General features: G+C 34.9%; 1 long non-coding RNA gene and 1 pseudogene across 2 annotated transcripts; both read right to left on the reverse strand.

The window, feature by feature from the left end:
- Positions 1-5,518: 5,518 nt before the first annotated feature.
- Positions 5,519-17,465, reverse strand: LOC107921548 (endochitinase 2-like; annotated as a pseudogene).
- Positions 17,466-18,689: 1,224 nt separating this feature from the next.
- Positions 18,690-24,119, reverse strand: LOC107921330 (uncharacterized). 2 transcript variants are annotated; one of them, XR_001691020.2, is made up of 4 exons: positions 23,519-24,119; positions 23,048-23,408; positions 22,834-22,923; positions 18,690-19,025 (listed from the first exon to the last, which is right to left on the reverse strand). It is a non-coding gene; the product is annotated as an uncharacterized lncRNA (long non-coding RNA). The 2 variants fall into 2 exon arrangements; XR_001691019.2 differs by having other exon boundaries at positions 22,824-22,923; positions 23,519-24,110.
- Positions 24,120-26,070: the final 1,951 nt, after the last annotated feature.

A 26,070-nucleotide genomic window follows, 5' to 3' on the forward strand; every position in this document is an offset into this window, starting at 1 on the left:
ACAGAATTGACAGTAGTCGGACCATCTTGGGGTGTCGTAAGGTGTTGCACCTACATCACCGGACACAGTGGTGCCGACGGCTGCGACAGTGTTCCGGTGGCTGGTGGAGGTTGGTCTTCGGTGGTTGAGCAGTGGAAGAGTTATAGTCCTATTAGGTCTCTACCCGAGAATTTGATTTCAGATTAACTATTCTAAAAATAATAGTATTTTAATAGTTTAATATTAAATTAAATTTAATACTTATCTTAATAGTATTATTAATTTAATACTAAAGTGATTATCTTAATATTAAATTTAATTTAATATTTAGTTTAATCATAGTTGAACTCTCTAGAGTCTCCTTATATAAAGAGAGCCTTCGGTCATTAGTTTTCACACACTTGAATTCAATGAATAGTTATAGAGAGAAAATTCCCTGAAGAGACTATTTCAAATAAATTCTAGAGATATTTTTTTATTTACAACTTGACCCAAAAGTTTAGAGAAAATTTGAAATTACCCCACTGATAATATTTGTGAAAAATTTTCTGATTCAAAGCGAGACCAAACTCGACAGACGTAAGCTTGATGATAGCTGAGAAGATTACTTGGTCGAAACGCTCATCCTAGACAAATAAAAAATGTATAATTTTGATTAAGTGTTTATTACTTTAGATATCATAACCAAGATCTTATTTTGGAAAAAAAATTTAAAACTCTGTTTTCCCTAAATTTATTTTTCGCTGCGGTTTCCAAACATGAATTTTCTAAAATTGGTATCAGAGTCAGGTTGTAATCTATCTATAAGTATAAACAGATAATCAAAATAAAATTCTCTTCTTCTTGAATAATTTGATTACATAGAAACTGACATTCTTTAGATCTCATGCATATTTTGAATTATATATGAAAATATATGCGATATTATATATTTGTTATATAATCATTTTTTATTGCCGAGGTTGTAGTTTTTAGGAAATAGACAGGGGACTATCATCTCCACGTAAGGCTATTTTTTTTTTAAATTCATAGAATTCTTGTAAGTCGGAATTGGAAATAGGACTTAAATGTAATTTTTTCAAAAGAAGTCCATGATGAGGAGAAGAAGGAGTGATGACGGTTGAAAATCCAAGTGATGCCTTGTGGCAGAAAACTATGTAATTTAATTTTTTTCCATTTATTTTCTAAAAATAGAACAAGGGAAACCTTGACTGACAATTTTATTTTAATTTCTTATATCCTTATATATCTGTTTTATAATTGTTTATAATATTTATATTATGTAATGTTATAATTGTGATATATATATATGAGATGGCCCACAGTTGATCGATTAAAAATATAAGAAGTGTGGTAATGAGAAAATACATGTGTTGTATTGTTCTATTTACTTCTTTAGGTTATTCGATTACTATGAGAAGTGTGATAATGAGAAGGTGTATGTCAAGGATTGGCTTTGGCTAGGAAATGTTTGATTTTTTAGCGGTCAAATTTGGCTCACCTTTCTTTCCTAAGACCCTACCTGGTGTGTAACGTCCCTAACCTGTTTCCGTCGTCGAATTAGGGTTATAGAGTATTACAGTACAATTCAGATCAATTAACTTCGAACATAAACGATTATGTAAATTAAATAATAACATTCAATAGCTCATAGAAATCAAGGTAGAAATACATTTATAGACCCTAAATCAAGCCTACGGGGCCCTAAAAATAATTTGGAAACAATCAGAGGTCATTTTGAAACAAAACATAAAAATTTGGAAAAATTAGAAAACAGAGGTCACACGACCGTGTGACATAGCCTAGACTGTGTGTGTATTCGAAGTATTGACACACTATCGTGTCCTACCCCGAATGGGTATTCAAAATAAGGCTATATGGTCGTGTCGTAGATCGTGTACCAAACTGTGTGTGCATTCAATATTGGGTAATACGTCCATGTCGTAGGCCGTGTGCCAGACCATGTTTCATAGTGACTTGAGACACACGACTGTGTCGCAGACTATGCCTCAGACCGTGTGAAACCTGCACCTAAAACAACAATGACACACGGACGTGTGGGGTGGCCGTGTATGGCACTCGGCCGTATGACAGCTCGTGTCCCAGGCCGTGTGCTACTATTTTTACCTTCAATTCGTGTTTACCAAAACATGGATACTTGGACATCAAGCAACCCAATTTCCATAAATTAAACCTACTCAAAACACAATTAAACAAGCCCAAAACATGTTAAAGCATCCATCTTAAATGCTTAACCAATGTGCCCTCATTGACACCACAATTCAATAACCAAACCAAAATCACATTTCAAACCAAAGTAATTGCATTCAAAGTTCTCAAACACCTTTAATAACTTACACCAAAATCACCATTCCCTTTAATACATAATTCAAATTGCCACACTCAAACACTTCCATATAATTTAATCCAAATATATCAAACAATTCCCAAAACATATACATACCAAAACCAAAAATATATTCACATTTACTAATATCCATTCAAAGACAAACATCATTAAATTTTAACAAACTTCACAAGTAACAAGTAACCAACAGAATTACAATTCACCTATTACATGACATGTTCCACACCATATTTAGATTTTCATACCAAAGCATGAACAAACACATTATTAACTAAAAACATACATTCATCACACAAGTATAAAACATACCACTTGTAGTACGTACTTAAAACATATACGAGATACTCCTATTACATGCCACATATCTTAGAAATTAAACGTTTTCAAAATCTACCAAAAATTATTTGGATAGTGTGATATTTGTGTTGATCCAATTGCCCGATTCTGCAAAATGTTATTTACAAGGAAACAGGAAATTAACACGAGTAAGCTTTAATAAGCTTAGTAAGTTCACAGGTTAAAACGATAAAACTTACCGAATAAACATAATAAATCATTTAATAGCAATGTTAATAGACATTAGTCCTGTCAACCACAATCAATCAATGGCGAGTTATACAAATATACAAGTTGTATAATCTGTTCAATCAATATCAAGTCACGATATGCTATTGAAAATTCAAGCAAACATTTATACAATTCAATACGCAAGTCATTTAACCATTTAAAATTTGCAGATGAACATATAACATATATGGATATGCGATTATCGACCGAAACACACCAAAATGCTCCAATGAGCCAAACCAACTGAGAACACACCTCGGCACCAAGTGCCAAACCCAAAGGCTTTACATCCACCCCCGATAAGACGCCAAAAACATTGTAAATATAACACGATAGTCTACAACAAATGCTAGACTCCAGTATATTCAGTGGATAAGAATAAATTAGGAATCATCATCTCATCTCAAGTCAGACCTGTATAGTGCGCAATATAACCTATTGACATACAAATTGTATCATATCCTATGTTCATCCAGACTCGATATACAAATCGTATAATATCTTATAATTCAATTACATTTCTCACCTTGAATCATCTTTATGATTATTTCATTAAATATATATAAGTATCAAAAACAAAGAGTGAAGTTTGGCTACCTCCTGCTACAAACGAGTCACCTCCTTTTGTAAGCAAGTAGAGACACCATCCCCGACCTTGAGAACTGCCTTGCTCTGATACCTTTGTTAAGAAAGTATTTCCAGAAAATAAAAGAGCAAAGAAATTCAAGGGAAGCGAAGAAGAGAAAGAGAGAAAATAATTGTATAATTCATAACTTCTACGGGTAAAAGCATGGATGGAGAGGTCAGCTAGTGAGAATTTGTTTAATAACCGTTTTAGCCAACTGTTATAATGAAATTCAGTGTTTCATTAAAACTGATATTAACTCTATTCCAAAAATGCCCCGATTCACCCCTTTATAGTCGATACTCACTGTTTCATTAAACTAATGTCCTAAATACTGCGTTTTATCAACTAACCATAACAAACACTCAAACAATTAAAACCATAACAGAAATAAAAGACTTTTCAGCCAATTTCTATCCCTTAACACAAGCGTTTTTAGATTATTCCTATGTCTTCTTCACAAAACTTCCTCTTTAAAAATGGATATTATTGTTCCGGGTTTTGTTTTTTTAATTTTTTTGAAACATTGTTTTGGTTATTTTGAAATTGAAATATAGATGTAATTGTTCTGGGTTTTTATGAAGATATAATAGATTTCTCATCCGCCAATAAATAAATTTAGGAGTTCCATGATTCTTAAATTCAAGAATTTCTGGGTTACATGGTTCTTAAATCAAAGAAGGGATTATTTGATATGTAAGTGATAATTATTGTTTTGTATTTTAGATGCAATTGTGTTGGCTCTTAAATGGATAAGACTTACACGTGATTAAATTCCCCGGGTTTAATTTTGCATTTTCTTTTTTGTTCAATTATTCTGTTAATATAATATATTAAAATTGAGTTTGTTTTGATCTTCTTTATAAAAGAAAAGATAATTTAACAATATATACTATTTATTAAGAAAACGTGAACAGAAAATAAAAAAAAATATATCTATATAAATTTTTATTTAATTTAATGAATTTATAAAATTTTTATATTTTAAAAATTTTAATTTTGAGAAAAAAGTGTTTCTATAGAAAATAAGACATACATGCCTTACCCATTTGGTCAAAGGTTAATAAATAATAAGGGTAAAATGATTAAAGATACAAAATACATGTGTGAAAATGGATATTTTGGAAATACAAGGATTTTTTATACCATTATTAACTTTAAATTTTCAATCTATCCTTAAAGATTTAAGAAAAAATAATTCAAATGAAAGGAGTGTTATTCATTTAATTATTGAAGTAGGTGTTTGAATTCAATAAATCATTACTAAAATCTTAGATTGGAAACTCAAGATAATTCTTACTAAAATTTTCTTTATTAGAATTATTATTATTTTTTCAAAATTCTGTTTTACTGATCTACATATTTCTTATATCATATTCTTTTTACAAATTCATAACAAAAAAAAATGTTTTCTTTTTTGGAGTAGGTAAGATTTTTATTGGCAAAATTAATTGAACTCATTAGCAATATAGTTTTGGATCAGATATGATCGTTGCTGATGATGTAAGCTTACAAGTCTTCCCAAGGTTGGGTGAAATATCTTGATGTAGGAAATAGTTAAAAACTCGGGAAATATAGATACAAGATGATTAACACAGCAATTAGTCTATGTCTACAAGGCTTATCATCTCACTAGTGACAGGAACCTCGCCACGCATTACTCACTATGCGTAAAGCATGTCTGACTTATTATTATGAAGATTAAAAAGCTTCGGTAAAATAACATGTTGCCTGGAAGTTAAGTCTTAACATATGGCAACAGGATCACAGGATTCATTTCATGAGCACCGAAAGCATGACATCTGTCCTTAACATGCTAAGGACTCTGCTTCCTCTCATTCTCAGGCTCTCCACCCAATAACTTATTGTGAACTTCTCCGGTAACCTTCTCCTCAGATCCTTCTCTCCTTTCTATACAACCTTGCATCAACATATTTGATCTTCTAGAATGTTCTCTCAGGATTTTAAAAATGATGGAATAGATAAAGAAACCACCCATTTTATTATTCTTTCAAAGACTAAATAAAGGAACAGTGTCATAGCAAATACAACAAAGTTGGATCAGTTCACTGTTGTGATACATACAGAAGAAGCTTAAATATATTAATTTGCAGGTTTAGTAATTTCATTCGAGACAAAAAACTACATTGAGTTCACCAAGACGCCATTTCCAAAAGGCCTCTGGTTGTAGCAGTCGAGATTGTTACCATAGCTGATTCCAAGCATGTCACAGTACCTCTTATAGAACCCAATACGGTCCTCTACCTCCGGATTCCTACCCTTACCACATTCAACGCCTCCATTGCTAATATTTGTGGTCACACCATACCCTGGAACCCGCCCTGCTGCCTGATCGCTACTAGAGGGTGACCGTGCTCCGATGATCACGCTATGGCAAGATGGCTTTGGCGATTGTGCAGTCATCCAAAACCAGAACGCTGACTTGAAGGAAATTGTAGGATCACTGGTTAGCAGGTCTGGGTTGTTTAACAAGTCAACCCCTATGGCTCTTCCACACGGTCCATAGTTGAAGTTCCTGAAATACAAAGTTGATTAATCATTACAATTTCGACACCTGACCATAAATATAGCATTTCAGGAGAAGAAACGAACGGTGAAAGATAATGCAGTTACTAAGAAAGTTGTATGGGACCCCGGCCAAAATATTGTTTACGAGGAGCACAAGGATTGTTTGGATCCGAAGCGCAAAAAGAAGTAGGGTTCAATGTAAAATTGTTCATTTTATGTATCAAATACTTACAAACTATTTATAGACTATAGTCTGCCCTTTAAAACAAAAAATGAAAATATTAAAATCTAATGATAGCCATAAACCAATGACTCTTAATCTTTCATTCTCCTAAAAAAAACCTGCTAATTTAAACTCATTAAAAAACATAACTCTTGACCTTTCATTTAACGTTTATTCAACAAAACTCCCCCGTAAACTTAAATGCTTTTGCCATCCTTCATGCCGATTATTTTCTTGTAGTTGTCGAAAAGTACCATCGGTAGCAGTTTCGTGAAGATATCCGCGACTTGGTCCCGACTTGCCACGTGCACTAATTTCACACTTCCTTTACATGATCTCGGATGAAATGAAAGCGAATGTCAATGTGTTTGCTTCTCTCATGATTCGCTGGGTTCTTTTCCAACTTAATCGCTGATTTATTGTCAACTCGTATCTCAGTTGCACCGAGTTATTGTTGCTCCAACTTGCCCAACAAATTTCTGAGCCATATAACATGACACACACACCAAGATGTTGCCACATATTCAGCTTCACATGTCGAGAGTGTCACAATTGGTTGCTTCTTTGAAAGCCAAGTAAACGTCGTGTTACCCATAAAGAACACATATCCCGATGTACTTTTTCGATCATCTAAGTCTCCGAACCAATCACTGTCAGAGTACCCAATCAACTTGTAATCTTCCATATTTGAATAGAATAACCCGAGTGACACCGTTCCTTGGATGTACTATAGGATTCGCTTCAACGCCTTCCAATGTGAATAAACCGGCTCTTCCATGAACCGACTTACAATGCCAACACTTAGCTAAATGTCAGGCCTTGTGCAAGTGATATAGTGAAGGCTTCCCACCAAACTTCGGTATTTGCTCGCGTCGACTCGTTCTCCTTCATCGAATTTTGAGAGTTTTACACCTGGTTCCATTGGTGTTGATACCGGGTTGCAATATGCCATCTTGTACTTTTTCAAAATTTCCTTTGCATATGCCTCCTATGACACAAAAATACTTGTCTCTTCTTATCTTACCTCCAAACCAAGGAAAAACTTCATTAAACCCAAATCTATCATCTCAAATTCCTGTGTCATTGTGCTATTAAAATCTAGTATCATCTCTCCATTTTCCCCATAAAAATGAGGTCATCGACATAAAGAGCAACAAATAACATATTTCCTCTATTCTCCTTCACGTAAAGGGCATGTTCATAGGGACATTGTTTGAACTTGTTCTTCTTGAAGTATGTATCCATACGAGTATTCCATGCCCGGGTGCTTGCTTCAACCTGTAAAGCGCCTTCTTCAATTACCTTATTCTCTTCTCTATTTTTCATGTACTCTGGTGGTTGTTCGGTGTAGACTTCTTCTTCAAGCACACCATTCAAGAATGCCGACTTGACATCCATTTGAAATATCGGCCATTTAAATTGAGCTGCTTGTGCAAACAACAATCGGATTGTCTCCATTCTTGCAACGGGAGCAAATACCTTGTCATAATCGATTCCCTCCTTTTGCTTGTATCCTTTTGCAACAAGTCGCGCCTTGTACCGTTCTAACTCGCCTTGAGCATTCATCTTTCTTTTGAACACCCACTTCACAACAATGGGCTGACTTCCTTTCGACAATTCCGTTAACTCCCATGTGTTGTTGCGGTCAATTGCTTTAATCTCCTCGTCCATGGCAGTTTGCCACTTCTTGCCTCACACCGCCTCTTCAAAACTCATATTCTCGGAATCTGCCAAAAGACATACAATATGTACCTCGTTTGTTGAATCATACAAATCTTGCAAACTTCGTATTTTGGGTTGTTGCGGTTCATCTTCATCTTCGGTAGTTTCAGGATTTGTCGGTATGATTGTTGGTGTAGCGGTTGATGAAACTTCATTTTTTATGATAACCTCCGTTGAGTTATTCCAATCCCACTCGCTTGCTTCATTAAATTGTACATCACAACTTACCACAACCTTCTTGCTTATCGGGTGGAGTAGCTTATATTCTTTTGTTTTCTCATCATACCCAATAAAAATAAACCTTTTACTTTTGTCTTCGAGCTTCGTTATTCGTTGATCCGGAACGTGTGCATAGGCCTCACTACTAGATGCTTTGAAATGAGAAACTGTTGGCTTTTGTCCGCTCCATGCCTCTTGTGGTGTTTAATCATCCAACTTCGTATGTGGACATCGATTTTACACATAGATGGCACATTGCATGGCTTCTACCCAAAATTCCTTTGGCATCTTCTTGCTTTTGAGCATTGACCGAACCATGTCGAGAACAGTCCGGTTCTTTCTCTTGGCCGCACCGTTTTGTTGGGGAGAGTACGGTGCGGTTAGGAATCGTCTTATGCCTTGCTGCTCACAATACTCCATGAAAGCCGTCAAAGTATACTGGTCACCTCTATTGGATCGTACAGATTTGATGTGTCTACTAGTTACTTTTTCCACCATCACTTTGAACTTTTTGAACACCTCAAATGCCTCAAATTTTTCTTTCAAAAAATAAGCCCAAGTTTTTCGTGAGAAATCATCGATAAAAGAAATGAAATACCTTTTACCGCTAAAAGATTCAAGGGTGATTGGTCCACATATGTCGGTATGAATTAATTCGAGAAGTTGCTTAGCCCGATATTCTGCCTTCTTTTGAAATGAATTTCTCGTATGCTTACCGAGCACACATTTTTCACAAAATTTTCCCTCGTAGTTTATGTCTGGTATCCCGTGCACCATGTTCTTCTTCGCCAAATCGTTTAGACCACCATAATGTAGGTGGCCAAAATGGAGATGCCACAGCGATGCCTTGTCTTCAACGTAGACTCGCAAACATTTTTCTCGAGCGCTTCTCAAATTTAACTTGTACATGCGATTTCTCCCCATTTCAACTCGAGCGACCAAACGCCCTTGCTTATCTTTCAAGTTAACACTAGGTCTTTCATAAGTACTGAATAACCTTTTTCCAAGAGTTGCCCATACTCAAAATGTTGCTCTTGAGGTTTAGTACGTAATACACATCTTGGATTGACCCAACTAACCCATCCTTTTGTACATAACAAATGGTACTTTGGCCTTTTACCTTAACCTTCGACGCATCTCCAAACGACACATGTCCCGTTTCAATCTTTCGCATCTCTTTGAATAGGTGCTTATTCCCACACATATGGTTGCTTGCACCCGTGTCAAGGTACCACACCATGTTGTTGGTGTTGACTTCATTGTGTGTCATCAAGAGAAAACCTTCTTTCGCCTCCTCATTTTTCGTGGTTAGATTGGTTGTCTCTTTCACCTTTTTCGAGACGCGACATTATTTCATGAAATGCCCCGCCTTACCACAATTGTAACACTTATCAGAGTTACAATCTTTGGCATAGTGACCATATTTGCCATAGTTGTAGCACTCTATGTTGGAATAATTCGACCATCCGCCTCTTCCACGACCACGTCTTCTTCACGCCAATTTTGTTGGTTTGATTGCTCCTTCTCCTCATAATGCCCTTCTTAACCGTGACTTTTCCACCATGACCATTTCCTCGATCTCAACAACCACGTCCTCTACCTCGAAAGCTTTGAGAATAGAGAACCTTTTCATCTTTGATTGATGCCTTGGTTTGAAATGCTTGCTCGAGTGTCTCCTCTTTCGTCTTCTTCTTACGTTGTTTATGTGCCTCGAGAGAACCGACGAGTTCATCCACTATGAGCGTTGCTAGATCCTTTGACTCTTTTATGGCACATATAACATTCTCAAAACTGCCAGTTAACGACCTCAAAATATTTTCCACAACTCGTGTATTGGTTAACGCTTCTCCATTTCGGTTGAGTTGGTTCACCACGATTTGAACACGCGTGATGTAGTCGGAGACACCTTCCGATTCCTTCATCTTCATGCCTTCTAACTCACCGTAACGAGTTTGAAGGCAGACTTGTTTAACTCAGTCGGCTCATTTGTACACTTTCACTAAAATGTCCCATGCTTCTTTTGAAGTTGTCGCACTTGCAATCTTCTCAAAGCTCGACTTGTCGAAAACTCGGAATAACATGTACAATGTCGCTTTATCTTTTGATCGCTTTTCTTTCAATGCCTTGTTTTGAGCCGTCATATATCCCGCAGTAGTTGTCAGTTCTACGAAACCTTCTTGGACCACCTCCCAACCATCTTGAGACCCGAGAAGAGCTTTCATTTGGATGCTCCAATTCTCGTAGTTCACCTTTGTTAGTCGAGGTAGCGGCATATTACTGGTCACACTCTCCATAGCTCGGATACCAAATTGTAAAATTGTTCATTTTATATATCAAATACTTACAAACTATTTATAGACTATAGTCTGCATTTTAAAACAAAAACTGAAAATATTAAAATCTAATAATAGCCATAAACTAATGACTCTTGACCTTTCATTCTCCTAAAAAAACTGCTAATTTAAACCTATTAAAAAACATAACTCTTGACCTTTCATTTAACTTTTATTCAACATTCAATTCCTTATTGTAGTAATATCCCCATGCATAAGGACCATCCAGTGCAGCCCATCCTCTCCGACCAGTAGTTTCATGGGCAGTTTGGGCCAAGAAAGTAGCTATTTCCCTCTTGCGAGTAGCTTGGTCACCAGTTGTAGCAAAAGCAGGAAAAGAACTTGTAGCAGCAATGGAAGCATCATATGTATAGAAGCCACGGGTAAGACAAGCCCGATCGTTCCCATGCAAAAGCATCTAATCAAACGTCTCTCTTGATATAAGATTGGTTAGCCTACCATGCCTAGGGGCAGGGCCACGCTGCACTAACTTTGGCAACCAGGAACTGTGTAGTAGTCAGCAGTGTTGCCACACCAACCAAATTGGCTACAACATAGACCTCTGGGACAAAGAGCCCCACCTGCTTGCCTTCCACACTGCTCAGCCGATCCTATTATTACATAAGACAAGAACAAAAGGAAAATTGACAAGGCCTAAAGAAAGCTCATTTCCAATACAAATTTGTCAATGTGTGATGAAGTATGATTGGAAGGATGTACATATTATATTTTTGGTATGATGGTGAATGATAGATTATTAGTATTTCTCTTTACCGTATTAGTTTAAATAGAATGGATAAGAAAGAAAAAAGATAAATATTAGGATTCAAACTCCTAACTTACTCTAACGTATGGAGATTTTTATCACATCATATGCTTGACTTCTCAATTTGACAAGTTGGAAATTAAGTATTGGGATGTTTTTTTTTAATAAGGCGGCTATTGAATTATCTTAACTTCTTGCACATGAATTATTATATGAGGCCAACATTAAAAATATTGTCACTCAAAAGTCGCCTGTCTTAATGTGAGAAACCAACAATAGTTTTGTACATTGATTTTGTATTATATAGGTTTGTCCAACTTCTTGTCAGCATTAGTTTACAACAAGTTAGTTCAGTTTTATTTATTTATTTATGGTGGGTAATTTTTATGTGTATTCGATATTTTAAATTTAAAAAAGAAATTGTTAAAAAGAAGTTAAAAAGGTGTTATTAATTATTTTTCAATGTATAAGTAATAGATTTATTCTTATACTTTAATTTGATTATATTTTGTCTTATGCTTTTTAAATTTTTAAATTTTAATAGTGATCAAATATTAGTTATTAATTTTGTTAAGTTAAATTTTGCTATTCCCAAATCTTATCCGACAAACATATAATCACATGTGCAATGTCATATCGACTTACTATTTTCACATAATACTCATAAGAAAATCATGTTATTTTAGTTCATGGACTTAATGGATATCATTTGAGTCATGATTTTTAGTGCAATAAATTAGACAAAAAAAGGTCATCTCTATTGAAGTTGCAGTGAGATGCTCAAAATGGAAGGTCTTCTAGGAAGGTTCTTGAGCTTTTTGATAAACTCAAACCATAGTTTGATCTCTTTGATCTTTACACTAATTGATATTCTTTGTTATCCATGAACTCACATTAGTAGAACATAGATTCTAATCTAAAAATTGAACACATGACAAATTTAGGATTTTCTAGAAAAGTTGAGATGATTTTCTACGTAAAACCTGACAAACTTAAAAATTCACTAAACCCACTATTCTTGTGTGGATGTTTGAAGAATCTTTAAATTTATGTTAGAAGCACTCGATTAACAAAAGAAAAAAGTAGAAACAGAAATGAAAGAAGCAAGAAAAAAGAAAATGGTCTACTTGTTTTATTGAATAGACTCTAATAATTTATAAGAACTGAGTCTTTGTTATTTATACAAGAATAGTTAGTGAAACAGCTAATTTTTAGCACTAACACTTGATCCTAGCTAACTTAACTGATTCATTAACTGAATAACGGAATTACCTAACTTAACTAACAGCTAAAAACTTAACAAACTAACTGCAGTTGCTTTAATTGCTAACTGCCTAACTACTAGCCTAAGCTCAACAAGCTGATTCCTTAACATTCACCTATCTAGTTGCTCGTATCAACTACTACCCTGCAATTGCTCATCTCTGCTAACAACTTTAACCTGTGTCCTGGACTTGGTGAAAAATCTAGCTGAGAAAGGCTTGGTGAGCACATCTGCTACCTGGTCCTGAGCTGGAACATGACCAATAATTAATTTCTCAGCTACCACCTCTCTCGAACAAAAAATAAGTCAAGTTCTACATGTTTAAACTTATAGTGTATGAATGGATTTGTTGATACTGCAACAACACCTGAGTTATCAGACCATACAACTACTTTATCTACAACTTGAACTTGTAACTTAGCTAACAAAGATTCTAGCCAAGTGATTTCTGTAGTGGCATGAGCTAAAATCTTGTATTCAACCTCTATAGTGGACCGAGAAACCACCTATTTGTTCTCAGAGCCCTAAGAAACAGGATTGCCAGTTAGAAAAATGCAGAAGCCTGATGTGGAACGCCTGTCATATGGATTAGTTCCCCAATTAACATATGAGTAACCAAGAAGAGACAAACAATATGCTACAGTAAGAAATATCCCATAATCCAAGGTGGCTTGAAAGTGCCCTAGGGTACGTTTGACAACTTTGAAATGCTGATCAAGAGGCTTGTGCATGAACTGACACACCCTGTTAACAAAAAAGGCAATATTAGGCTTGGTAATAACTATGTACTGCAAGGCCCCTACTATGCTCCTATGTTATGATTCATTGTCTATAGGACTCCTAACATGAGCAGACAAGTTACACGAGGTGATCATAGGAGTAGGAGTATCCTTAAACTGGTCCATATGACTTCTCCTCGACAATTATAGCATGTACTTCCTTTGACTAAGAAACAATCCATTAGGTGTATAAGTCACCTCAATTCCTAAGAAGTAATCGAGTTTTCCCAAGTCTTTGAGAGAAAATTGTGCATCTAGAGATTGAACAAATGTATCCACACATGGTTGTTGATTTCCAGTGACAAATATGTCATCTATATAGACCAAAACATAAACACCATATCATTTGACCTTTTAATGAAAAGAGAAGCATCTGACTTGGACAAAACAAAACTTGTAGCAACAAGGTACTCGTTGAGCTTGTGAAACCTGTTGGAAAAAATTCAGTTTGAAAACGATTTTCTTGCACATCAAAAAATACAAATTTTGAAAATCGACCCGATTTGTTATATTTATAGCAATAAATCCTAGACTAAAATTGTACATGTGTTTTGGATAGACAGGTCATTGCCGTTTTTGTCTTTCAACTAAATGATATTCTTCGCTATTCTGATTCCATGAATTTCCTAGAGTCTGGGCTTGATCAAATCGAATGAAACACAGAAACTAGAAATAATTTTTTTTAGGGATGAAAAAAAAATTCTCTTCTAAAATAGAAACTGATATAATTGTTATCCTGGAAAATATATTTAATTCTTAGAGAACAAAAATCTCTATGTTTGGGCAGAATAATGATATTTGAAAGTTCTATAAAGAGCCCTACTGATGCCATCTATTTATATGGAGAGAAGGTAGAATCCTTATTGAACTAGATAAATTTATTTCAACTAGAAAAACGAAATCTGATTTCTACTAAGATGTACGGGGCGACAACCCTAGTTAAGTATACTAGAGTTTTGGGCCTCTTCCATATCGAGTCTAATTACAAGTACTTCTTAGACTTTTAATCCAATACTTTATAATTTGATCCAACCCGATATATGTTTTTCTATTTTCTAAAATAAACTTCAATATTTATATTAAATAACTTTCTCATCACAATTTTACCCTCAATAAAATTATGACGATTTTACCCCTGATAAAATTTTTGAGAAAATATATTTAATATTTCACCAATCAACTTGTTCACTTTGACCGTACGATTTATTTTCATTTTCGGGCTTTAAAATAACTCAAAAATATAAACTCAATCTTCCGATCATTTTTGAGAAATCCTTGTTCATTTGTAAATGAATTCATTTCTCATTTTCATTTTCATTTTCATTTCCATTTTGAGAAAACCAAATTTATTTCCAAATGATTCTATTTTCTCCATTCTTATTTTTATTTTGGAGAAAACCATAATAATTTCCTGAATGTTTTCCATTTCTCCATTTTTATTCTTTTTGTTCATTTTCATTCAACACGTAATTCATTTTCGGTTTAAACTAATTAGTGGAGGGACCGATTGGACATATGCAACTAATTATAAACTCATTTAGTCACGAAGTCATTCCACTATAGTATCGTGACTGAGCTCTCCCCAACGACATACCATTACGAAAGCAACTTGATTAGTGTTCATCCATTGACATTTTCATAAGTGTGTTACCCTCATAGGATACCCTTGTTCTCTTTGGGATAATATCCGTTCTCCAAATATTATCCTATTTTATCTCATGGTAACCATTATATCTTCCTTCATGAAAAGTCAAATACTATCAAATAGTATTTGATGCGGTCGTTGAAAGCACAAAAAATATCCTATCCCTAATAAATAATGAAAAAAATAGTAAAAGGGAAGTAAGGTCAAATCCTCAGGGACTGGATTTGCACAATGTCTTGTTCTGTGAAATCTCAGGCAGAATCTTGCCCAAGAAAACCTACGTTCCTGGAAAAAATAAGAAAATAACAGAATTAAAGGTTTGGATCTAGAAATGAAAAATAAAATAAAAACAGAACTAAGAATATTGAATCAAAGATTCGAGAAATTAAAAATAGAGTTGAGAGAAAGCAAATTCTTATGGGAGATTCCAGCCTCCAGTTGCCTCGTTTCGCCTTGGGTTCAATCCACGGCTTTTAGATGATCCTTCCAAAACCGAATAAGCCAGTTATAGTGGAAGAGGACGCCTACGACCACCAGCTCCAAGGATTTAGAGTTACAATTTAGTGAAACCTGACTCTAGCCAACAATCGTTTCGGTGGGATCGTATTATGCTAGATCAACGTTTCTCAATGGCGAATCCCATGCCATTTTGTCTCTTAGGCTCGCCAACCTCTGATGCAGTAAGCTAACGAACTGACTGTACAACCTTCTCAAAACATACAAAGCGACCGCCTTTGTATACGTTGAAAAGCTTACTTCTTAAGGGACATAGACAGAAGCGTCAGCCCCGTAATGCGGAAAAATGATGAATACTCAACGATGAGGCTAAGTACGGACTCTAAGCCTCAAGAACCCTTTTTGGGGAATATCGACAAATTTTGGCTAGATGGGTTTAGTGGCTCATGGTTGTGGTGGAAAAGAAAATAAATATAATAAAAATGGAGATTTTATTGAAAGAAAATATGAGAAGAACAAAAGCTTAGACTTTTGGTGAGAGAGTGTTTTCAGAAAAATATGGATCCTTTTGAGTCACTTCACCCCCTATTTATAGTGCTAGGGGAGATAATCTAATCCTACTTAAACTCCCAAAAGATAAATACATTTAATTGAAGATAAATAAAGATAAATAAAATAAAATCCTAAAATTAAATAATCCTTAATAATTATCTTAATATTAATTATCCTAATTAAAATAGAGTATGATAGAATAAAATCTCTTCTTTTTGCATTTCAACCCTTATTTCCTCCATGCTTGCACTTTTGGCAGCAAGTTTTCCTTGTGTCGCACATTGACCCATTTTATCTCTAAATTCACGTTTTTGGCTCTTAATTTTGCTTTTGCCTCAAATTAGCAGGATCATACTCAGAATAAATACATAATTAATACATAAAAATACGTTATTCTAGAGTGTTATTAGTATTCAAGCATTTATCACAAAGACGAATGACCCGTGGCCACGTTTAGTTTTCATCAACTATGTAATGCCAATGAGAGGATATCATTTACCCACATCTCGGGCTATGAATTCCACTGTTGTTATTGATGCTACATACTGCAGAAGTCATACACCCAACGCACCAGCTTTCAGTTCCTCATTTATTCGAACTCAGACTTTTACTTACATCAATGTGTACGAGTCACGCATACATAGCCCGTCATCCACTCAAGATTTAGGTATGACACACTATGAACGTCACAAGGGAATAAATCCATAAACGGATTCATGATCTATTCTTCTTGGGTCCTATTCGATGTATTGTTAGTCCAATCAGTCACATCCATGTCTCTATCTTCTGAGAGTCACCCGCTCCGATGCCCAAGACAAAGCATCTCCATAATTGGACCTGATAGATGACATATTATTATTTCAATCGGTTTGCTTGTTTCTGATTAGACTGAGGACATGTTTAGGTTCGTCTACTTATACAAGTTGTCTTTTCATATTAGGATCCAGCCACATAATACTGCATAGTATTTGTTTAAACGTTAGACAACCAATGAGCACATTTGCTTCCATTTTGCTTTGCGTGCAAAAACCATACGAGGACAATCATACAAATTATATTAATGTAATACATGAATTTATTTTATTATTCAATCTATTCGAAAATTTTACCATTTTACAAATGAATATATTATATTCACGGCACCAGATCCAACAAATCCAAGAACTCATCTTGATAGAAAATTAGGATTATCTACTTACTTGCCATCCCTATCAACTAACAAAGCCAAGAACATATCCTTGCAAATTATAACCTTCAAGAATCAGCATTATTTGATTTCACTCAATTAAACAGTTTCATGTTCTGGAAACTGCTGAATTCGCTTACCGACTACACAAGAACATGACCCTGGTTCTATATGAAGAGAATGCACCTGCTCATCATTATTGGAAGACTGATGTTCACTGCCTTCATTCCCGGAAACCACCTCTGGTGTCATAAAGACCACTTCTTGAATCTACAACTACTTCCCCTTAAAGTGAACCTTCTAATGAACAAATTACCACTGTACACAGCAAAAAAATACTGGCATTGGTGCCATGTTAGAAGCACTCGATCAACAGAAGAAAAGAGCTAAAACAAAAATGAAAGAAGCAAGAAAAAGAAAATGGTCTACTTGTTTTAATAAATAGACTCTAATAATCCATAAGGACCGAGTCTTTGTTATTTATACAAGAATAATTAGTGAAGCAGCTGATTTTCAGCACTAACACTGGCTCCTAGCTGACTCAACTGGTTTTCTAATTGAATAAGAGAATTACCTAACTTGATTAACAGCTAACAACTAACTGCTTAACAAACTAATTCCAGTTGTTTTAACTGCCTAACTGCTAGCCTAAGCTCAACAAGCTTATTCCTTAACAATTTGCTTGTACCTAGAGATAAGAAGAAAAATTTTTATACGGAAAGAAAGTGGAAAATACAATAATAGAGAATTACCAGCTAAAACATCAATTTGTAGTTAGCAAGTGTGGTTCTTATGTTGGCACAAGACACGACACACCTTCCTTCACACCATATATATTTGCTAAGCTCTTCACACCATATATTCTAACATAAATGATGCAGAAACCAAGACTCAAGACTCAATTCTTAGAGTAAAACACAATTCTATTTCCAAAAGAATGGATTACGTATTGGAATTGCAAACCAAATCTGAAAAGCTCAATTTAAGAAAATGAATATAAAGTATAAAATTACGATTCGAAATTAAAAGAAACAAAGAAAACATTATTCGGTTTCAAGGGATTGGAATCTGATTCCAACTTGTGGAATTAAGTAAGGATGCATTCAAAAATTTCAAAACTATTGTATCAACAAAATTTATCCAAAATTATTCACAATAAAATAAATAATACCATATTAATAAGGTTAAATTTATAAAATAATAAATATAAAATCAACATTTACTATTATCAAATAAAATAATTATTTTTGTGCAACTAACTTTTATTAATGTGTCAAATAGTTTTATAATATAAATTCAGTTTAATACTTAATTTTTTAAATTTAAGGTTATCAAACACAATAAAAAAATACTAATTTTTACTTCAACCTTTTGATGAATAAAATAGTTAGCAATCACAATCATCGGATGATTCTCTATTAACTCTCTAAAAAAACTCATTTCTTAAAAATTAGATGAAAAGTACTTTCAAATAAATTAATAAGTAAATAGTTCTTAAAATAAGAATAAATCTCTGAACCTTAATAATTAAAAACATCACATTTAACTTTGTTAATTAAGCGAGGGCCATCTAATGGTCTCCGTTTTCTTAGAGCTTTATTTTATTTAATTTATTAAAATTTCAAAATTACGATTCACAATAATAACACGTAAAAGTCTGCTACCCTAGCACCTAGCACGCAATTGTCTGTCTCTCTGGCATGTTTTTAAGTTTTCTGGTTCTTTTGTTCACAACTCGTATAGGCGGCTGCCGCTTATCAAAACTTCTTTAATCCTTCAGAATAGTATGTCCAACGGGGTTTAATCTCTGGCCTGCAATTATGGAAAATGAATTTGCTGAATTAACGCTTAATGAAGAAGAAGATGCAGTCTTACAAGCAGAAATTAAGCTGAGTACGAAAACGGTAGAAAGAGTTTTTCGACTGGTGGGATGTTTTCTAACAGTCAGCGTTATTCTCTTTCCAGCAATGAGAAACACCATGGTGAATTTATGGCATCCTGTTACGGGCGTTCAGATATGAGATTTAGGAGAAAAACGATTTTTGTTTCAATTTTTTCATGTCATGGACATAGAAAGAGTTTTGAAGGGCTCACCATGGACTTTTAATAATCACTTACTGGTTCTACACATTGAAAATCCCTTTAATTTTTACACCTTTCTGGGTGCAAATTTATGATATTCCAACGGGATTCTTTTCTGAAAATTTGGCAAGGTAATTAGGTGATTTCTTAGGAAAATTCCTGGAGTATGATGGCTCAGATCTGGGGAAAGGAAATAGGAATTTCATGCGAATCAGAGTTCAATTGGATGTTCGTCACCCATTAAAGAGGAAAAAACAGGTTATGTTCTTCGGGAATTGTTCATACGTCAAGTTTAATTATGAAAGATTGACTCTTTTTTGTTTCTATTATGGTTGGTTGGGTCACAATGACTCATTTTGTGAGGTAAAAATGGCGTTAGGGGTAGAAGTGGTTGTAATGGGTTGGGATTTGTCTTTGTGAGCGCAGTCCAAAAGAGTTTGGCAATGAACAGTGTTTGGTTATGCGAAGATGGAGAAGGTGATCCAGATGGAAGTATTAATGGTAACCGCATTTCAAAATGCAGACCATGGGGAACGAGAAATAATTTGGGATATGGAACTGCCATCGATCTTGTCCTGGAGATCAACTTGGAAGGGAATTTGTCCTCTTCCTCACAAGGTGGAAACATTTATTGGCCAAACAGGTCCACTCTGCAATAGAGCACAATTTGGAAGAAGGGGTGTTAATTGGAGAGGAAGGAAAAAAGAGACCTAGGGGGAGATCGAAGATTCGATAACGAGAGAAGTGGTCAATATTGTAATGGTAAGGAATAGGAGAATGTAGGACAATAATTTTTTTATCATTGGCGGCTGCCGAAAGGCAAAGGGACTGAACGCAATGAAAATTTTAAGTTGGAATGTTCGTGGTTTGGGGAATCCACAGACAGTTTGGAGACTTCGACATACGCTGAAGAAATATAATCCCCAGATGGTCTTCTTTATGGAGACAAAGATAAAGAAGATTCAGATGGAAAGAGTGCAAAGAAGTTGTGGTTTTGCTAATGGCATTGATGTAGACCCTAATAGATCTAGAGGAGGTTTGTGTTTGGCTTGGAGAGGTGATACTACTATCATGCTTCAGAATTTTTCAAAAAGGCACATAGACGTGATAATTGAAGATCCTGATGACGGGAAAAAATAGAGATATAAAGGCTTTTATGGCTCTCCTTATGCACAGGATAAGGATGAATCATGGAATCTTTTGAAAAGTCTTTGTAGCAATGAGGAACTCCCTTGGTTAGTTTGCAGAGATTTCAATGAAACCATGTATGGTTTTGAAAAGAAAATGGGTTGCCTAGGGATGAAAGAATAATGGAATTTCGAAATGTTCTGGAAGATTGTCACATGATGGATGTGGGTTATTCTGGTAATTGCTTCACTTGGGAGAGAGGAAATTTGTCAGAAACAAATATCCAAGAGCATTTGGATAGAGGTGTGGCTAACGAGAATTGGATGTCTATGTTTTCTGAAGCTACAATTCATCATCTAGTGCATTCTTTCTCTAACTATTGTCCTCTTTTAGTTACCACAAAAAGAGACGACAACTGGAGGAGTAGGAAAATATTTAAATTTGAGGCTTGGTGGGTTTTGGAGGAGTCATTAGATGGTGAAATTAAATTCGGATGGGAAATGGAAATAGGAGATTTATTGCAGAAATTGGAAAGTTTAACAAAGGGTTTGGAGAGATGGGTTGCACGCATATGTCAATCTAGAAAACAAAAGGAGTTTTTATCCTCCAAACTGTCACAGTTGATGGAAGCTTAAAGGAATGATAATAATTTAGCAGAGCTGATTGATGCGAAGCTTCAATTGAATTTTGAGATTGAGAAGTATGAACGTTACTGGGTGCAAAGAGCTCGAGTTAATTGGCTGAAATTTGGGGATAGGAATACAACCATTTTTCATTATCAAGCAACACAACGACGACGAAAAACTTGTATTCGGAAATTGCAGAATACGGCTAGAAGGGAAACGTAAAATACACAAGACATGGAAGAAATTGCTAGATCTTATTTTTAAAATTTATTTTTGACTGGGGAAAAGGGACATTGATATTGACCGTTGTGTTTGCGAGGAGGATAATTAAAGACTCACGGTGCAATATACAAAGGAAGAGATTTGGGAGGCGCTTACTGGAATGGGGCTCACAAAAGCACTTGGTGGAGACGAATTTCCAGTTTTATTTTATTAAAAGTGTTTGCATATCATTAGGAAAGAGGTCACATGCTTTTGTTTACAACATTTGAACGGAGGTGTAGAGGTTAGTTCAATTAACACTACTCATATTGTGCTTCTTCCTAAAAGAGCTAATCTACCAATGTTACTCATTTTCAACCCATTAGTTTATGCAATGTTCTTTATAAACTAATGGCAAAGGTTATTGCTAATCAATTTAAGGAAGTTTTGGAAAAGTACATTGATGGTGCACAGGGTGCTTTTGAGCCAGGAAGGTTAATTTCAGATAATGTTTTGTTGGCATATGAAATTTTACACACTCTAAAACAGAAGAAATTAGGAAAAAAGGGGTTTATAGCGATAAAACTTGAAATGAGTAAGACGTAGGATAGAGTTGAATGGAATTTTGTACAGGAAATGATGGTGCGAATGGGTTTTGACCCTAGCTGGATTGAATCTATTATGACATGTGTATCCACAACATCTTATTCAGTCGTCTTTAATGGTCACATTGGAGAGAACTTTCGACCAACGAGAGGACTAAGACAAGGTGATCCCTTGAGCCTATTTTTATTTTTGATATGTGGAGAGGGCTTATCTTGCCTTATGAGACTGACACTAAGAGAAGGACAATTGTAAGGGGTTAAGGCTAGCAGAAGGGGCCCACAAGTATCGCATTTGTTATTTAAAGATGATTGTATTTTGTTTGGAGAGTCAACTGAAAGAGGAGCTCTTTTACTGAAAGCAATTTTATGCGAGCATGGAACCTTTTCGGGTCAGTGTGTCAATTTCGACAACTCAATCGTTTTCTTTAGAAATAACACACAGGAGGAAGAAAGACAATTGGTTACTCGCATACTCGGTGTTCGTAGTTCAAATGACCTAAAACGTTATCTTGAATTGCCTAATATGGTGGGCAGAAGGAAAAAAGAGTCATTTCAAAACTTAAAGGACAGGCTTAAACAGCAGATTGACAACTGGAGTATTCGGTATCTCTCTCAAGCTGGGAAAGAAGTTTTCATTAAGGCTATTCTTCAAGCAATACCGACGTATACAATGGCCTATTTTTTACTAGCTAAATCCTTGTGTGCGGATCTAGATAGCATTATTGTGAGATTTTGGTGGCAAAAGGATTGTGGCAAAATGGACATTCATTGGTGTGCTTGGAGGGATATTTGTACCGTAAAAGAAAATGGTGGTTTGGGATTTCAAAATCTTGGGCAATTTAATATTGCTTTATTAGCCAAGCAAGGTTGGCGACTCATTAATTTTCTGAATTCTTTGTTAGCAAGGGTTTTAAAAGCTAAATACTACCCGAATTCAGACTTTATTAATGCACAGATAGGGAATTTACCTTCGCTTACCTGGAGGAGCGTTTGGGCAGCAAAAGGGTTACTAAAAAACGGTCTATGCTGGAGAGTCGGTAGGGGGATCAAATCTCTGTTTGGAATGATCTGTGGGTACCAAGAGTTGATACAGATAGAATCAATATTAGATCCAACAATGCAGAAATCAAGTTAGTTTCGGACTTAATTGATGCTTCAATTAGAAATTGAAGACATATTTAATAGTCAATACCTTTCAAGCGGACATTGCACAGAAGGTTTTGTAGATCCCTTCGGCGGAAGCTGAACACGATGATTTTCAAGTCTGATGAGGAGAACAGTCCGGCGAATTTTTAGTCAGAAGCGCTTACAAACTATTACAAGAGGCTAACTTGGATCCTAGTGCTAATTTAGTACAGGTCGAAATTAAAAACTTTTACAGAAAGCTATGGAATTTACTTCTTCCTTCAAAAATTACAATCACCATATGGTGTATTTCCTGGAACTTTATCCCTACTCTAACAAATCTCAGATCCAATAGAGTGGCTACAAATGTTTCTTGTCTTCGGTGTCGAAATGCTGAAGAGGATAACAATCATTTTTTCGGCAATGCCCTACAACAATAGAGGTATGGCAGATTTTAAACCACGTGAGGAAGGGATTTATCGAAACGAATTCAAAGTTACATGGCAGAGATAGATGGGCTGGAAGAAAGACCGCTTACCTCAAATGGTGGTAGAAGACATACACAACACAAAAGGAACATGAGAATAGCTATTTATTCGACGCAACTTTCGATGGAAGATCTTCCAGATCGACTTCGGGTCTGGTGGTTTGGGGAGTGATGGGCAAGATTTTAGCCTCAAAGACAGTCCTACATTCTATAATCTCGTATCCGTTCATGACAGAGGCACATGCAGGTTTACAAGCCGTGAAATTAGGGATCTCAATGGGTTTTAACTCAGTAGACATTATAGGGGATTCAAGAATAGTCATTAAGAAATGTAAATCAACAATGTTAGACAAATCAATTATTGGGGAGATTATTCGAGACATTCAAAGTAGAAAAAAAAACATTTTCAAGAAATCAATTTCCAGTTTGTTCAAAGATCAGGAATTGGTCATGCCCACGAACTAGGGAAAGAAGCATTAAGAAAAAGAGAAGAACAGTACTTGGAGGGAGCAGCTATTGTCCACAATCAATGAGAACAAGAGGAAAGATGGCCGAGACACCTAGATTGAAGAGATTTCCATAAAAGGTCTACAACAAAAAAAAGATAGTATAAATGGAAGATTTTTTTGAAACTAGCTATCGATTAAAGGGCTAGTATAGAGATCTGAAAAGACAACAATTGATGGAGACTAGAGGTGCTCATGGGTCGGGCTTGGGCCGGGCCCACAAAAAAATTTCAGCCCGTATCCTAGGCTCGGGCCTGGCCCGGCCCAAAATATGGGCCTGAGATTTTGTCTAGGCCTGGCCCAGGAAAATATTCCTAAGCCCGAGCCGGCCCATTTTTTAAATAAAACACTAAAAATTTAATTTAAAAATAAAAAAATTTTAAAAAAGTATTTTAAAAATATTTTAAAATTTAAAAAATAAAAATATTTTAAAATTTAAAAAATAAAAATATATATATTTATTATATTCGGGCCGGGCCCGTTTTCTAAATGGGCCTCATTTTTTTGCTCAAGCCCATATTTCGGGCTTATATTTTTACTCAAACCCTCCCATATTTCGGGTGGGCCGTCGGGCTAGGCCAGGCCGCCCGGCCCATGAGCACCTCTAATGGAGACCAGCTATTGACAGTGATTGGATTAGGTTTCTCATTTTTTAATTTTGTTTCTTACTTTCGTTACTTTTAGGCCGTTTTATTTCTTTTTTGGGCCTGCATTTGCATTTTATTCGTTCCCTTTTCTTAGGTTTCAGTCTAGTGTTTCCAAGAATCTGTTTTCATTTTGCTATTTGTTTTTGATTAAAAAAATCTAGTCAAATTATTCAAAAAAAAAAAATTTGTTAATTAAGCAAAAATCTGAATTACAAAGGTTGACCAAATTATGTACTTTTAGGTAAAAGATGTAGGAAATTCTAAAATAAATAAAACTATGTGTTTGTGTTGGTGTGTGGGAATGAAATAAATTTATGAGAAATTAATTAAGGTTTTATGGTGTGTATCAATATTATTTTCTTTAAGGTTTTATTAGCCCCCACGTATATAATGGAGTGCAAAAGAGTTACTGACAAATGAACCTCAATGATACAATGAAGCCAAATGATTGTTTACATTTTGTACTGATGGAAATAGTATACTGAGCGGAGCATAACAAAGATATTAATTTCTATAAATAATTTCTGCAGTAATTTATTATAGAATAATTTAGGAATATAAAAGATTGTGAAACAAATAGAAAGAAACTTTGTTTTTATGTTTTTGGGTGTTTCATACAAATGAAATCTCACTCGTGTCTCTTCATAGGGACATAATTACCCAAATGGATAGTAACCTCTATCGAAATCTTTTTTTTTTGAAAACAAGGTCGACTTTTTATTTAAAAATGAAAAAGGGAGTCGCCACCCATTATTTTTATGAGGTGTGATCGGGTCACCTCATAACGATTTAATTTATTAAAATAACAATTTTTGTCTACGAAATTCAGGAAAACGAGTTCAGGAGTCGGTTAATTACGACGAAGGATTAGCACCCTCGTAACACCCAAAATTGGTACCTAAGTGATTAATTAATGTCTTAATGTCCAAAATTGAAAATTCGAAAAGAATTTAAAATACGATCCCTATTTATTAATGTTATTTTATTTTAAAAAGATTTGCTTGAATAAATCGAAACAAATGTTAAAGACTCTATCATCTTGCGGTAACAAAAATTTGGATCCCGTAAGTTAGGACACAACACCTTTAACCTTTGAGAATGAACTTACCTTTATTTTTTATTTTGAATCTTATTATTTTGATTTTTAAAAGGATATTTGGTTATTTGAGTTCAAGAAAGAGAATCGAAACCCCGTGAGTTAGGGTACAATTTCTCGAAGCTCTAAACACGGAAAGGGTACAATTTCTCGAAGCTCTAAACACGGAATATTGCCTTGATTTTCAAAAGTTTTTTTTGAATAAATACTCACGTAATGTTTAAAACTATGCATATTTATTTTATTTGGATTATAGTGCAAAGAAAGAATATTTGGACACGGCTCGCGACATGATTGAAATAATAATAGAATGATTACGCGAAAATAAGCGAAATGACGATATATCTATAATAA

This window comes from Gossypium hirsutum, chromosome D01 (assembly GCF_007990345.1).
Source record: "Gossypium hirsutum isolate 1008001.06 chromosome D01, Gossypium_hirsutum_v2.1, whole genome shotgun sequence".
NCBI lineage: Eukaryota > Viridiplantae > Streptophyta > Magnoliopsida > Malvales > Malvaceae > Gossypium > Gossypium hirsutum.